The sequence below is a fragment of the Tiliqua scincoides genome, chromosome 13 (assembly GCF_035046505.1).
Source record: "Tiliqua scincoides isolate rTilSci1 chromosome 13, rTilSci1.hap2, whole genome shotgun sequence".
NCBI classification, from domain to species: domain Eukaryota; kingdom Metazoa; phylum Chordata; class Lepidosauria; order Squamata; family Scincidae; genus Tiliqua; species Tiliqua scincoides.
The window spans coordinates 12,447,720-12,460,089 of record NC_089833.1 but is presented as its reverse complement, the minus strand read 5'-3'; the positions used below and the strand labels follow the sequence as shown (position 1 = coordinate 12,460,089).

Here is a 12,370-nt window from a genome sequence, read left to right as displayed (position 1 = left end):
AAGAGCGGCTGCCGGCTGGGCAGGCACTGTTGAGTCACATGGCAGACCAAGGGCCAGACTCAGACGGCAGCATCATATGGGAGAGGCCCCCTCCAAACTGCCCACCGTAGCCCCCTGCACAATGGGTGGCCTGGAGCAGGGGGTGTCCAAAGTTTTGGGCAGGAGGGCCACATCGTCTCTCTGACACTGTGTCGGGGGGCCGGGGGAAAAAAAGAATTAATTTACACTTAACATTTGAATAAATTTACATAAGTTTACATAAATGAATATGTTAAAGATGAACTTATAGGAATGAAAGAAGGTCTTGCAATAGCTCAAGGCCGATAAAAGGCCTTGCGCAAAGCAAGGCCGGCCTTTCCTTTGCTGCTGCTACTGCATCACAGATGTGAAACAGCAAGCAGTGGAGGGAGCCCTCATCCCACAGCTCACATGAGTGGTCAAACAGTTGCCCTCACGCTGCGAGCAGTTGCGTCTGGCCAGTGCGGGCTCCAACAAATCTCCAGAGGGCCAGAGGCTCATTGGAGACTGGGGACTCCTTGAGGGCTGCATTGGGAGTCCCCGAGGGCCGCAAGTGGCCCCAGGGCCGGGGATTGGGCACCCCTGGCCTGGAGCAATAGTGACAGGGGGCACTGGGCAAACGGAGCCCTCTTGGCGTCTCAAGTGGGACTTGCCAGGACGAGTGGCCTGGTCTTGCCTGAGCATCGGAGAGCAAGCTGGATGCAACCCCAATGGGGATTTGCTGGAATCGGGATCATTCCATGAAATCTCGGTGCGCTCAGCGTGCAGAATGTCAACGGTTCTGCTGGTCTAACTGCTGCCATAGAACTCTGGAGACCCATTGCCAGTGCAGGGGTGGGGAAATGACATCTACAGAAGCAGCTGCCCCATCCATGCTCTCTTTGCGTCCCAGAGGCATGCGTTGGGCTGCTGTGGTTGGCTTTCTCATTAATCACATGATTCAAAGTTGGGTAGATGCGGCTTACAGCAAAAACAACCCTCGAGAAGAGCAGGATGAGGTCTCTTGTTATCTGGTGTGCTCCCTGGGGCATTTGGTGGGCCGCTGTGAGATACAGGAAGCTGGACTAGATGGGCCTATGGCCTGATCCAGTGGGGCTGTTCTTATGTTCTTAAACTACAATTCCCAGGAGGCCTTGCAGGTCTCTTGTTATCTGGTGTGCTCCCTGGGGCATTTGGTGGGCCACTGTGAGATACAGGAAGCTGGACTAGATGGGCCTATGGCCTGATCCAGTGGGGCTGTTCTTATGTTCTTAAACTACAATTCCCAGGAGGCCTTGCAGGTCTCTTGTTATCTGGTGTGCTCCCTGGGGCATTTGGTGGGCCACTGTGAGATACAGGAAGCTGGACTAGATGGGCCTATGGCCTGATCCAGTGGGGCTGTTCTTATGTTCTTATGAGAAACCCGCCACTCGGCAGCCAAAATGAGTGCTGCAGGCGGGACACCAGGGCCATAGACACCAGGACAACAGGGCGTATGGGGAAAGCAGCCTCTAGAAGGCAGTTCTGGAAGGGGCTGCAAAGACAGCCTCATGGAAGAGGAGGCTCCATCACCTGGCCACTGCTCTTCCCCCTCTCCACCCCCCTGGGTGCACTTCTGCTGGTGTTGGAACCGGTGTTGTTGGTCCTCCTTATGAAGGGACATCAGAAGAGCCCTGCTGGATCAGGCCAAAGGCCCATCTAGTCCAGCTTCCTGCATCTCACAGTGGCCCACCAGATGCCTCAGAAAACACACAAGACAACAAGAGACCTGTGCCCCTGTGCCACTCCCTTACACCTGGCCTTCTGAGGTCGCCTGCTTCTAAAACCAGGAGCTTGCACATACCCGTCGTGGCATGTAACCTGTGGTGGACTCTTTCTCCATCAATCTGTTCAGTGGAATGAACCTCAGAGCGGTGAGATGGGCCCAGCCCAGGATTCTTGGCAGGGACATCCCTGCAGTGCAGCCACCTCTGGTGGTCTCACCTTGGTGACGCCGCTGGAGCTCAACCTTTTGGAGCAGGTACAGCCATGCCCACAGTGAGAGAGCCCCCCCATCCCGCAGCAGATCTGGTTGCTTGGACAGACTGTGCTGTCAGGCTGGTGCCAGGATGAGAAGTCAGGCTGGGCAGGTCTTATCTGTCTCCACCTGCGGTGTCACCGTTCCCTTTCCCCCACATCATTAGGCAGATTGCTGGAACCGGTTTCCTGCTGTGGAACCTGCATTTTGGCAGCTGCGACTTTCCCAGCCCTGTTTGCTTTGGCTGGATGGAGGTGAAACAGCCAGTTCCTCTCTGGATGTTTCCAAAGATCTGGCTGGCAACCTTCAGTCTCGAAAGATTATGGTATAAGCCTACAGCACCCGGTATTCCCAGGCGGTCGCCCATCCAAGTACTAACCAGGCCTGACCCTGCTTAGCTTCTGAGATCAGACGAGATCAGGCATGGAAAGACTATGGTATAAGCCTACAGCACCTGGTATTCCCAGGCGGTCTCCCATCCAAGTACTAACCAGGCCTGACCCTGCTTAGCTTCCAAGATCAGACGAGATCGGGCATGTAAAGACTATGGTATAAGCCTACAGCACCCGGTATTCCCAGGCAGTCTCCCATCCAAGTACTAACCAGGCCTGACCCTGCTTAGCTTCCGATATCAGACGAGATCGGGCATGGAAAGACTATGGTATAAGCCTACAGCACCTGGTATTCCCAGGCGGTCTCCCATCCAAGTACTAACCAGGCCTGACCCTGCTTAGCTTCTGAGATCAGACAAGATCGGGCATGTAAAGACTATGGTATAAGCCTACAGCACCCGGTATTCCCAGGCGGTCTCCCATCCAAGTACTAACCAGGCCTGACCCTGCTTAGCTTCTGAGGTCAGATGAGATCGGACATGTGCAGGGTAACAGTTGAGGCTGGCTTTTTTTTTTTTTTCCTTTTGGCAATCTGCTTTTAAAAAAAAAAATTAATGTGATCTTGAAAGGTCAATCTGGCCCCATAGAGAAAATCTACTGGCGATTTTTTCCCCCATTTCTGCAACCCAACAGGGTGTGTGGCACGCAACGAGAGCCGGTGCCAACATGCGCTGGCACTTGGGAAACCCACACAACCCGTTCCAAATCTTGCACAGACTTGCTGGGAGTTTTTCCTGGTGGCTGAAAAGCACCACCATGAAAGGTGGATGAGGTCTGGATCCTTCTAGCTCAGCAGCGGCGTTGCCAGTCAGCAGACAGCTGTTTCAAGAAGAGAAGCGTCTTTCTCAGTCCTGCCAGGGATTGACCCCCCCAGAACCCTCTATGACAGCGATTCCCAAACTGGGGGTCAGGAACCACTGGTGGGTCGCAACCCGATTTTTGGTGGGTCTCAAAGACCCAAGCAGAGCCTCCAAAGAAAACACTGGTGATGGAAAGATCAGATAGCTAATTACCACCCCTGAAGCTATTCAAATATCAGGTAGCTGCTAATTGCCCTGTAAAGAGATCAGCTCCTGCAGTTTGCAAGCTTGCGTAAATATAGGGAGGTAAAACTTTTGAACATTTTTTCTGGTTATAGTTACTTGTAAATAAAAATATTATTTCTTTCTAGATCTTTTTTTCAAAGTCTCATAGACCTAGGTGGGTCCCGATAGAGTGTCATTTAAAGAAGTGGGTCCCGGTGTTAAAAAGTTTGGGAACCACTTGTCGCAAACTTAGGGGGGTTGGGTTGCTCAGAATTCTTGGTTCTCGAACCCTAAAGCCCTCAAGGCCCCCTGTTCGGTAGTACTGCCACCAACCCTGTACGTGCCAGTGCCTCAGTCCAGGGACACTCTCTAGGCTTAATTCTGTCCCTTGCAGGCACTGAGCACTTTCTCCAATTAAAACTTCAGTCCTCAAGTTACTAGACCTCAATGAGCACGTGGTAGCTTGCTGAACGGCTGGGCAGGATTCTGAACCTTTGTCCCCAACAGACAATGAAACAGCTAGTAAAAGGTATTTAAGTTTATTAAGTACATAAGGTTACATAAGGCAGCAAATGCTAGAGGCATAAACATCTAGGAAACATATCAGCAATAAAATAATAAAGCTAGCTGGCTATCTCTATTGATCCCTATCTCTCACCTGGGTCAGTTACGCTTGTAGATCTTTTAGCTCCAGGCTACCTGTGAGGCCAGGTGCCCATGGTAGACAATGGGCTCCCCTTGAGCAGGATGTTGCACCCAAAACCTCTGTCCAAGAAGGAACCGGACACACCCCCTGGGCACTCATTATTATACTTCTCATGCTTATAGTACTGAGGTGACTTCATACTTATTTAGACTGTCCAATCAGAAACTTTTGAGGACAGAACCTTCTTGAAGTGGGTCTGGTTGCTAGTCCTCCTAGTTCTTACCCCTCCCAACTGGAGATCCACAGCTGCACTTCGTCAGCTTGATAAGGCGCCTTTCTGTCTGCAAAGGTGCTACATTCCAATGGGTTGTAATTCTTGTTGTCTGTCCTTTCTGGCCAGCAAAGGAGAGACAACAATCTTTGTGTTTCTTTACTCACATTCTTGCAGCTAGGGACTGCGAGCCACTTCTCCGTCACTGACTTAGTTTGGTTCAGGCTCCACATGTTAACCTAGGCCTAACATGTACATATTCATGACACCACTGCTCTAGGTGCCACCGAGCCACGCCCCCTCCCCGGCAATGAAACCACAACATTTGCCTCCGCTGGTCCGTCCACATCGGGCCAGACCACATCCCCCAAGGCCCTGAGCAACCTCGCCTGCCACTCATTTGCAGAGTTTCTCAGGGACCCCCCAAAGAGTCAGAAACACTTTCATTGCAGGATGTGGGGAGGCAAAGTGAAAATGGGGTTGACCAGTATTTTCCACCCCAGCATCACTGCAAGTACCATCTACAGGCCCACAAGTCCCGTCTTCCCACAGAGTGGGGCAGGGGGGGCGGTTACGATTCATGGTCTGATCAGACCTGATGGGTGACTCAGGCTGTGCGACTGAGGGGGAGGGCTGAGGGGAATCGGTGAATGTGGCAGCCTCCATCCCAACACAAGGGTGCCCGCACACAACACAACCATTTACATACGCATGCGCACACGCCCTTTGACATCTTTCAGCTCGATCCTCAAAACCCACCCTTTCCGTGAAGCAACAACCACTCCGTCCCTGGAGTCTAAGTGCAAGGACAATTGCAACTTCTCCCGAGTCGCTGACAAAAGAGATCAGGTCTCTGCCTTAAGGAACTTGCAGACCAGAGGCAGACAGAAGGGAGCTGATCAGAGCAAGGGTGACTTTTCTTCAGCCTCTCCTGCTTTGATCAGCAACCTTCTGCCTGCAAGTCCCTTGGGGGCAGAGACCTGACTTCTTCTGTAAAGCATTTTCATTGCAAATCAATAAACATTACCCAGGCCTGCAAAAACAACAACCCAAAAAAAAAACAACCCCCCCCTTTTTTTTTAAAGTTGCCAATGATGTTTGAAGGGATTTAGGATATTTTGGAGGTGCTGAATCCAAAAATGCCATTGGTTTTGCCCAATTGGCTTTCGTTTCGGGGGGGGGGGGGGGTCCGGCATAGCCACCTTATATGCTGATTCAAGCAGCTTCCTCACGGGGAAGCGGACGCCGTGGCTTCCTCACAAGGAAGCTGCTTGAATCGGCATACAAGGCGGCTGATCCGTACCCCCAAAACTACAGCCAATCGGGCAGAACCGATGCCATTTTTGGATTCAGAACCCCAAATATACCCAAGAATAGGTCTAACTTTTATGGCAAACAAAATGTGCCTAGGCCCGTGTTATCTATTTATAGACAGGCAGGTAGGTTTGTTTTGATGTTGTTAAGGTCTTACCCTTTCCAAGAACAACCAGGTTGGAAAGAGTGAATTGGTGGAATGAACGGTCCTAGGAGACCGAGCGTAAACAGCCCGGATCCTGAAGGACGAATCCAGCCAAGTCCTTTAGTTTCACTCTGAATCAAACTATGGAAAATGTATGCACACAGGTTGATCTTGGAGGGGGGGTTGCCTTTTGTCCTGCCCCGCACCCCAGCATCATCAAATCAGACCCAAATTGCAACCCCAAAAACCCTCCCCAGGATGGTGCCTCATTTTGTATGTGTATGTGCCACCTCCTGGTTGTAGAAATGGGCTATGTCAGAAGGCCAGATGCAAGGGAAGGCACCAGGATGAGGTCTCTTGTTATGTGGTGTGCTTCCTGGGGCATTTGGTGGGCCACTGTGAGATACAGGAAGCTGAACTAGATGGGCCTATGGCCTGATCCAGTGGGGCTGTTCTTCTGTTCTTATTTTGCCATTGCTAAGCAGAGCCGACCAAACACGGCCCCACCGTCACAGGGCAGGAATTTGTGTTCGGATACCGTTTTGGGGATGGGTAAATTTCATGCAAGGATTTTGTCTATGGAAGGGCAGATTGCCTCAAGGTGACGGATCATTGCGATACTCAGAATGACTGGTGCTTATCTATCATTGCGCACGCTTAGAAAATCATTAGCGCACACGCACCTGGGAGCGTGGGGTAGGAATGTGAGGAGAGGCTAAAAACCTGAAGGTGCGAGGATAACTCACACCGCCTTTCCCAGAAACTGAGTTTCTGCAAAGTGCTCACAAGACCTTTTGTGTACATCTCTGAAGCAAACAACCCTGCCAGGTAGGCCACTGTTGAAGCTTCACTGACCCCTCACAAATGAAGTGTGGACAGATTCAAACCGACAAGACGACAATTTTTTTTCTTTTTTTAAATGCTACCCCAAGTCCAACCACCTGAGCCAGGTGCAAGCTGGTGACTCAAGAGGTGAAGCTGGACACCTGCAGCATGTCATGAGCCATGCAGTGAGATAACCTGCATATACAAGTGATTTATGTTCCCATTTTACAGATCAGGAAAACTGAGGCTGGGCGATAGGAAGTAGGTGCAAGGGCAGCCGCAGCAGAGGACTTGTATACTACATGCTGCTTGCTCCTAGAAGTCAGCTTTGTTGCTCTATTACAAATCACCCAGAGATCTCTCAGATCTTCCCAACTTCTGCGTTCTGCCCCTCTCCACTATGTGGCTCGGCACCAGGGCACCTCTGAGCTGTCTTCTGCTGCAGAAATCTGTCCATGCATTGAAAATGATCAGGTGGGTTCCTTTTCTGGGTTCCCCTGCCTACTGAGGTCAGGTGGCCTTCTTGGTGGTGACCCCTCCACCCATCTGTGACAAGTCCCCTCTGTTCCTGTCCACCTTTTACCTGGTTGGTTGGCAACCTTCAGTCTCGAAAGACTATGGTATAAGCCTACAGTACCCAGTATTCCTTGGCGTTCTCCCATCCAAGTACTAACCAGGCCTGACCCTGCTTAGCTTCCAAGATCAGACAAGATCGGGAGATAGTGTTCAATATAGGGAGATGGTTGGCAACCTTCAGTCTCGAAAGACTATGGAATGTATAAGCCTACAGCACCCAGTATTCCCAGGCGGTCTCCCATCCAAGTACTAACCAGGCCTGACTCTGCTTAGCTTCCGAGATCAGACGAGATCGGGCATGGAAAGACTATGGTATAAGCCTACAGCACCCGGTATTCCCAGGCGGTCTCCCATCCAAGTACTAACCAGGCCTGACTCTGCTTAGCTTCCGAGATCAGACGAGATCGGGCATGGAAAGACTATGGTATAAGCCTACAGCACCCGGTATTCTCAGGCGGTCTCCCATCCAAGTACTAACCAGGCCTGACCCTGCTTAGCTTCCGAGATCAGACGAGATACTTGGGAACTAAGGCCTTCTTATCCACTTGGGCAGAATTGCAGTCAAAATGCTCTTCTTTACTGCTGCTTACTTTAGTCCAAGCTGAAGAAGTTAAGTTTACCAATTTGGGTTTTGAGCAGGACAGTAACCTGGGCTGCCTTTATTCTTTCAATTAAAATACAGGAATTTAAAATACAGGAATATCCACCTGTTTCCAGGGTTCCCCTTTGGAATCAAGCTAGCTCAGTGTCTTCCAGCACACAATAGAGCTGTGTGCGGCCAAGGAGTAAATAAACCCAGAAAGAATCAGGAACATCCTGATCCCGGAGCGAATGGGTTCTGCCCGGGCTGTTGAGTGATGAGCTGGCTTCCTTGGAAATGCTTGGTGTGCGGGACGTGCCCTTCTTCTAATGTCAGTGGATTTATGGGAAGGGAGAAGCTTTCCTGAGAATCTGTGCAGATCTTGTTATTCCAGTCACAGCAGAGAAGCGAGCTGTGCAACTCCCAGATTCAGGCAGCAGTGTCTCCATCCCAGCCCAGGCTCACAAGCCGAGAGGTGTTGTCAGGGCTGACCAGTGATGACAGAGGCCATGTGAACAATGCCCCCAAGAACCCTCGCGAAGTCCCTGGACAGCCACATAATTTCTCTGTGATGTGGTGGTAGCCACTGGTTTGGGTGGCTTTGAAAGGGGATTTGATTAAGTCAGGGGAGAGATCAGGTCTGTCAATTGCTCCAGTTGAGGGGATCAGTGGCCTTCCCCACTCCCATTTGTGGGCTCCCCAGAGACAGCTGGTGGGTCCCTGTTGAGGGGATGCTGACCTAGCTGAAGCCCCCGTGACCTACTCCAGCAGGTCCCTCGTGTGTGCATGTGTGAGGACAGAGCGGTCCCGTGGGTGAGTCAGCAGAGGCATGCTCTCTGGTTGCGCTGGGAAGGGCAGATCCCACACAAGGGATTCTTCGGAAAAGGCCTGACTATGCACAGACCAAGCTTGTGCGTATCTCCAGATCTTTAGCGCAGTCAAGAAGCCTCATAGGGTTTGTCTCACCAGGTGCAAGAGCTCATTGCATCACCCCTATGCCAGACCTCCTGCCGTCCCAGACCAAACAGAATAAATTACAATATCATTCTCACAGCCGGGGTCTAAAAGGAGACCTGGGAGCCAAAGGAGGGGAGCTAGAAATTTTCTGGTTTGCATAAATTGCGTGAAGACCAGCTTTCACATTTTCAAATTGACCCTGCATATGCCTGATCTTGTCTGATCTTGGAAGCTAAGCAGGGTCAGGCCTGGTTAGTACTTGGATGGGAGACCGCCAAGGAATACCAGGTGCTATAGGCTTATACCATAGTCTTTCAAGACTGAAGGTTGCCAACCATATAGTGTTATGTATTGTAATTTGTGGAAATTGTGGATCCAATGGTTGTATGAAATTTAATGATCCAATGGAGAAGGGAAGGAGCCCAAAAGAAACATCGTACCCCCCTGATAACATTCCTCCCAGAAGCCTTGCCTGCAGGGCTGCTGTGTTCTTCCCCAGCATATCGTTGACTTCCAGGAAGACAGAAAAGGGTGCAAAACTCTGAACCTGATACATGAAAGAAAGGCAGGGAAGGTTGCTGATAAGAGCTGGTGTATGGGACAAGGGTAGTGTAGGGACAAGGGTCACAGCTGGACCAGGCAGTGAAAGCAGAAGGGCTGAGAAACGGATCCACTTACAGAAAGCACCCAAGAGCGAAACAGAAAGGAGCACCATTGGCAGCTGCTTGTCCTGCTGGTGCTTGGCTGTGTTGCCAATTAGAATGTCCTATCAAGATCGGTTGCGAGCCAAGCAAGAACCCTTTGAAGATCCTGCCAAGGGCTGCTGCAAGAAAAGTCAGGACAAGTGTCAAAATGAGCTGGAAGCCTGTTCCAGAAGCTTCTGTGGACATGCTCTCCGCCAGGGATGTGCCCGAGTCACTAAGCTCGGGTTGTGAGTCGCCAACCCCCCTCGACTCGTGAGCCGCAACCTGTGCCCGTCGTGACTCGGCTTGAAAAATGTCAAGTCTTTTGAGTTGCGGGTCCAAAAAAATGTCAAGTCCTTCGAGTTGCGGGTCCGAAAAAATGTCAAGTCCTTCGAGCCATGGGTCCGAGTGGCACGTCCTTGAGCAAAAACACACATGAAAAAAGGGCAGGTGGTGATGGGGTGTGTAAGTAAGCAAGAACACACACAAGAGAGTCAGAACTCGAGTCATTTCAAGTGCAGACTCTTTTGGCAAGTCACTGGCCCCGAGTCGCGAGTCAGGTCAGGGTCAGTGACAGCCACGACTCGTGCCAACTCAAGTCGTCAAAAATAGCCACTTAGTGTAACCCGGGTCAGGTCAACCTAAGCCGAGTGCCCTTCCCTGCTCTCCACCCTCGCGCCTGACACTCTTCCTCTTGCTGGCCATGTCCCCCAGTGGTTTCCCTGACCTGCCGGCCTGTGATGCATCTTGTCTTCATCTTGAAATGCCCGCACATTGATTCCAAGAAATGCAGCATTTTTTCCCATTAGCTTGTCAATACAGGTTCTTGCCCTCCAATGCTTTTACCCCCCCCCCCCAAAAAGGCCGAGAAATAAATGCTCGTCAAAGGGCCATTATCGGGGCTGCTGGTCTCCTCCGCTCTGAGGAGAAGGCCGGTTCACGGAGTGCGCGTCTGACTTCATTTTCTGGAACTGGGCTGGCAGCGTACTGCAGAGGTAGCTCAGAGACCACTGCAGCCAGGATGCCTGGGGTGGGAGCTTGGAGAGAGGGACCGTAGACTGGTTGGAGGCTACTTGCTTTCTACATGCATACAGGCCCTGGGTTCTAGCCCTTCAGGCTGGCCTCATGGTTGGCAACCTTCAGTCTCAAAATACTGTGGTATAAGCCTACAGCACCCGGTATTCCCAGGCGGTCTCCCATCCAAGTACTAACCAGGCCTGACTCTGCTTAGCTTCCGAGATCATGGTAGAAGCCTACAGCACCCGGTATTCTCAGGCGGTCTCCCATCCAAGTACTAACCAGGCCTGACTCTGCTTAGCTTCCGAGATCATGGTAGAAGCCTACAGCACCCGGTATTCCAAGGTGGTCTCCCATCCAAGTACTAACCAGGCCTGACCCTGCTTAGCTTCTGAGATCATGGTAGAAGCCTACAGCACCCGGTATTCCCAGGCGGTCTCCCATCCAAGTACTAACCAGGCCTGACTCTGCTTAGCTTCCGAGATCATGGTAGAAGCCTACAGCACCCGGTATTCTCAGGCGGTCTCCCATCCAAGTACTAACCAGGCCTGACTCTGCTTAGCTTCCGAGATCATGGTAGAAGCCTACAGCACCCGGTATTCCCAGGTGGTCTCCCATCCAAGTACTAACCAGGCCTGACCCTGCTTAGCTTCTGAGATCATGGTAGAAGCCTACAGCACCCGGTATTCCCAGGCGGTCTCCCATCCAAGTACTAACCAGGCCTGACTCTGCTTAGCTTCCGAGATCATGGTAGAAGCCTACAGCACCCGGTATTCCCAGGCGGTCTCCCATCCAAGTACTAACCAGGGCTGACCCTGCTTAGCTTCTGAGATCAGACGAGATCAGGCATGGAAAGACTATGGTATAAGCCTACAGCACCCGGTATTCCCAGGCGGTCTCCCATCCAAGTACTAACCAGGCCTGACCCTGCTTAGCTTCCGAGATCAGACAAGATCGGGCATGGAAAGACTATGGTATAAGCCTACAGCACCCGGTATTCCCAGGCGGTCTCCCATCCAAGTCCTAACCAGGCCTGACCCTGCTTAGCTTCCGAGATCAGACAAGATCGGGCATGGAAAGACTATGGTATAATCCTACAGCACCTGGTATTCCCAGGCGGTCTCCCATCCAAATACTAACCAGGCCTGACCCTGCTTAGCTTCTGAGATCTGACGAGATCGGGCATGTGCAGGGTAATCCTGATGCACTCAGAGGGGTAGACCGGAGCTACAATAATAGCTGGAGTGGGGGGCAACCTAGAGCAGGACTGCGGCAAGCGTGGAAGAGCATAGAGACCCCCCACCATAGCCCGGGCCCAGTTGGTGATATCACCCCAGTCTGGGTGTTGGTGACTAGCTGCAATCTCCTGTTGCTTTTGCTTGTAAATAGATGTACTGGTGTGTTTTTTTTTGGGGGGGGGGGGGGTTCTTGATCTCCCAAGAAGGAGAGGCCGAGTTACCCACCTGCTGCTCTAGCCCCCCCATGACTGTGTCTGAACCCTCCCACCGTTGGCCAACCCCACCCCCGGCTTCTAAGAACTTGCAGTAGGTTGTGCATTCAACTTTCCACCTCTCTCTCTCTCTCTCTCTCTCTCTCTCTCTCTCTCTCTCTCTCTCTCTCTCCAGGAAAGCTCTTGGTGGCTTTGCACACCAGCCAACACAGGTCTCGCCCGAGGTTGGGGTTTCTCGCTTGCGCTCTTGAGGGCAGGAGCTGTCCTGAAATAGCAGTGATTCTGAGAAGCGCCTTTCCACCTCGGGCTCCCCGGCCCTTCTCGCCTCCCTTGTTCTGGCTGTGATGTGCCATTGTGAGGTCTGCCTGGTCCAATGTGTGGGTTTGCCAGTTCTCGAAATCAAGCAGCTCTGGCGCTCAGGTGGACCTGGAGGCGGAATTCAGCGTGAAATCTGGGGCAGAGTGACTCAGGCTGC

The 12,370-nt window shown here is 51.7% G+C and overlaps 4 pseudogenes; all 4 read right to left on the bottom strand.

Moving 5' to 3' along the window:
• Positions 1 to 2,456: 2,456 nt before the first annotated feature.
• On the bottom strand, positions 2,457 to 2,571 carry LOC136634049 (5S ribosomal RNA; annotated as a pseudogene).
• Positions 2,572 to 2,792: 221 nt separating this feature from the next.
• Positions 2,793 to 2,908, bottom strand: LOC136634127 (5S ribosomal RNA; annotated as a pseudogene).
• Positions 2,909 to 7,525: 4,617 nt separating this feature from the next.
• LOC136633931 (5S ribosomal RNA) lies at positions 7,526 to 7,640 on the bottom strand (annotated as a pseudogene).
• A 3,896-nt stretch (positions 7,641 to 11,536) lies between these two features.
• On the bottom strand, positions 11,537 to 11,652 carry LOC136633986 (5S ribosomal RNA; annotated as a pseudogene).
• Between the last annotated feature and the right edge of the window lie 718 nt (positions 11,653 to 12,370).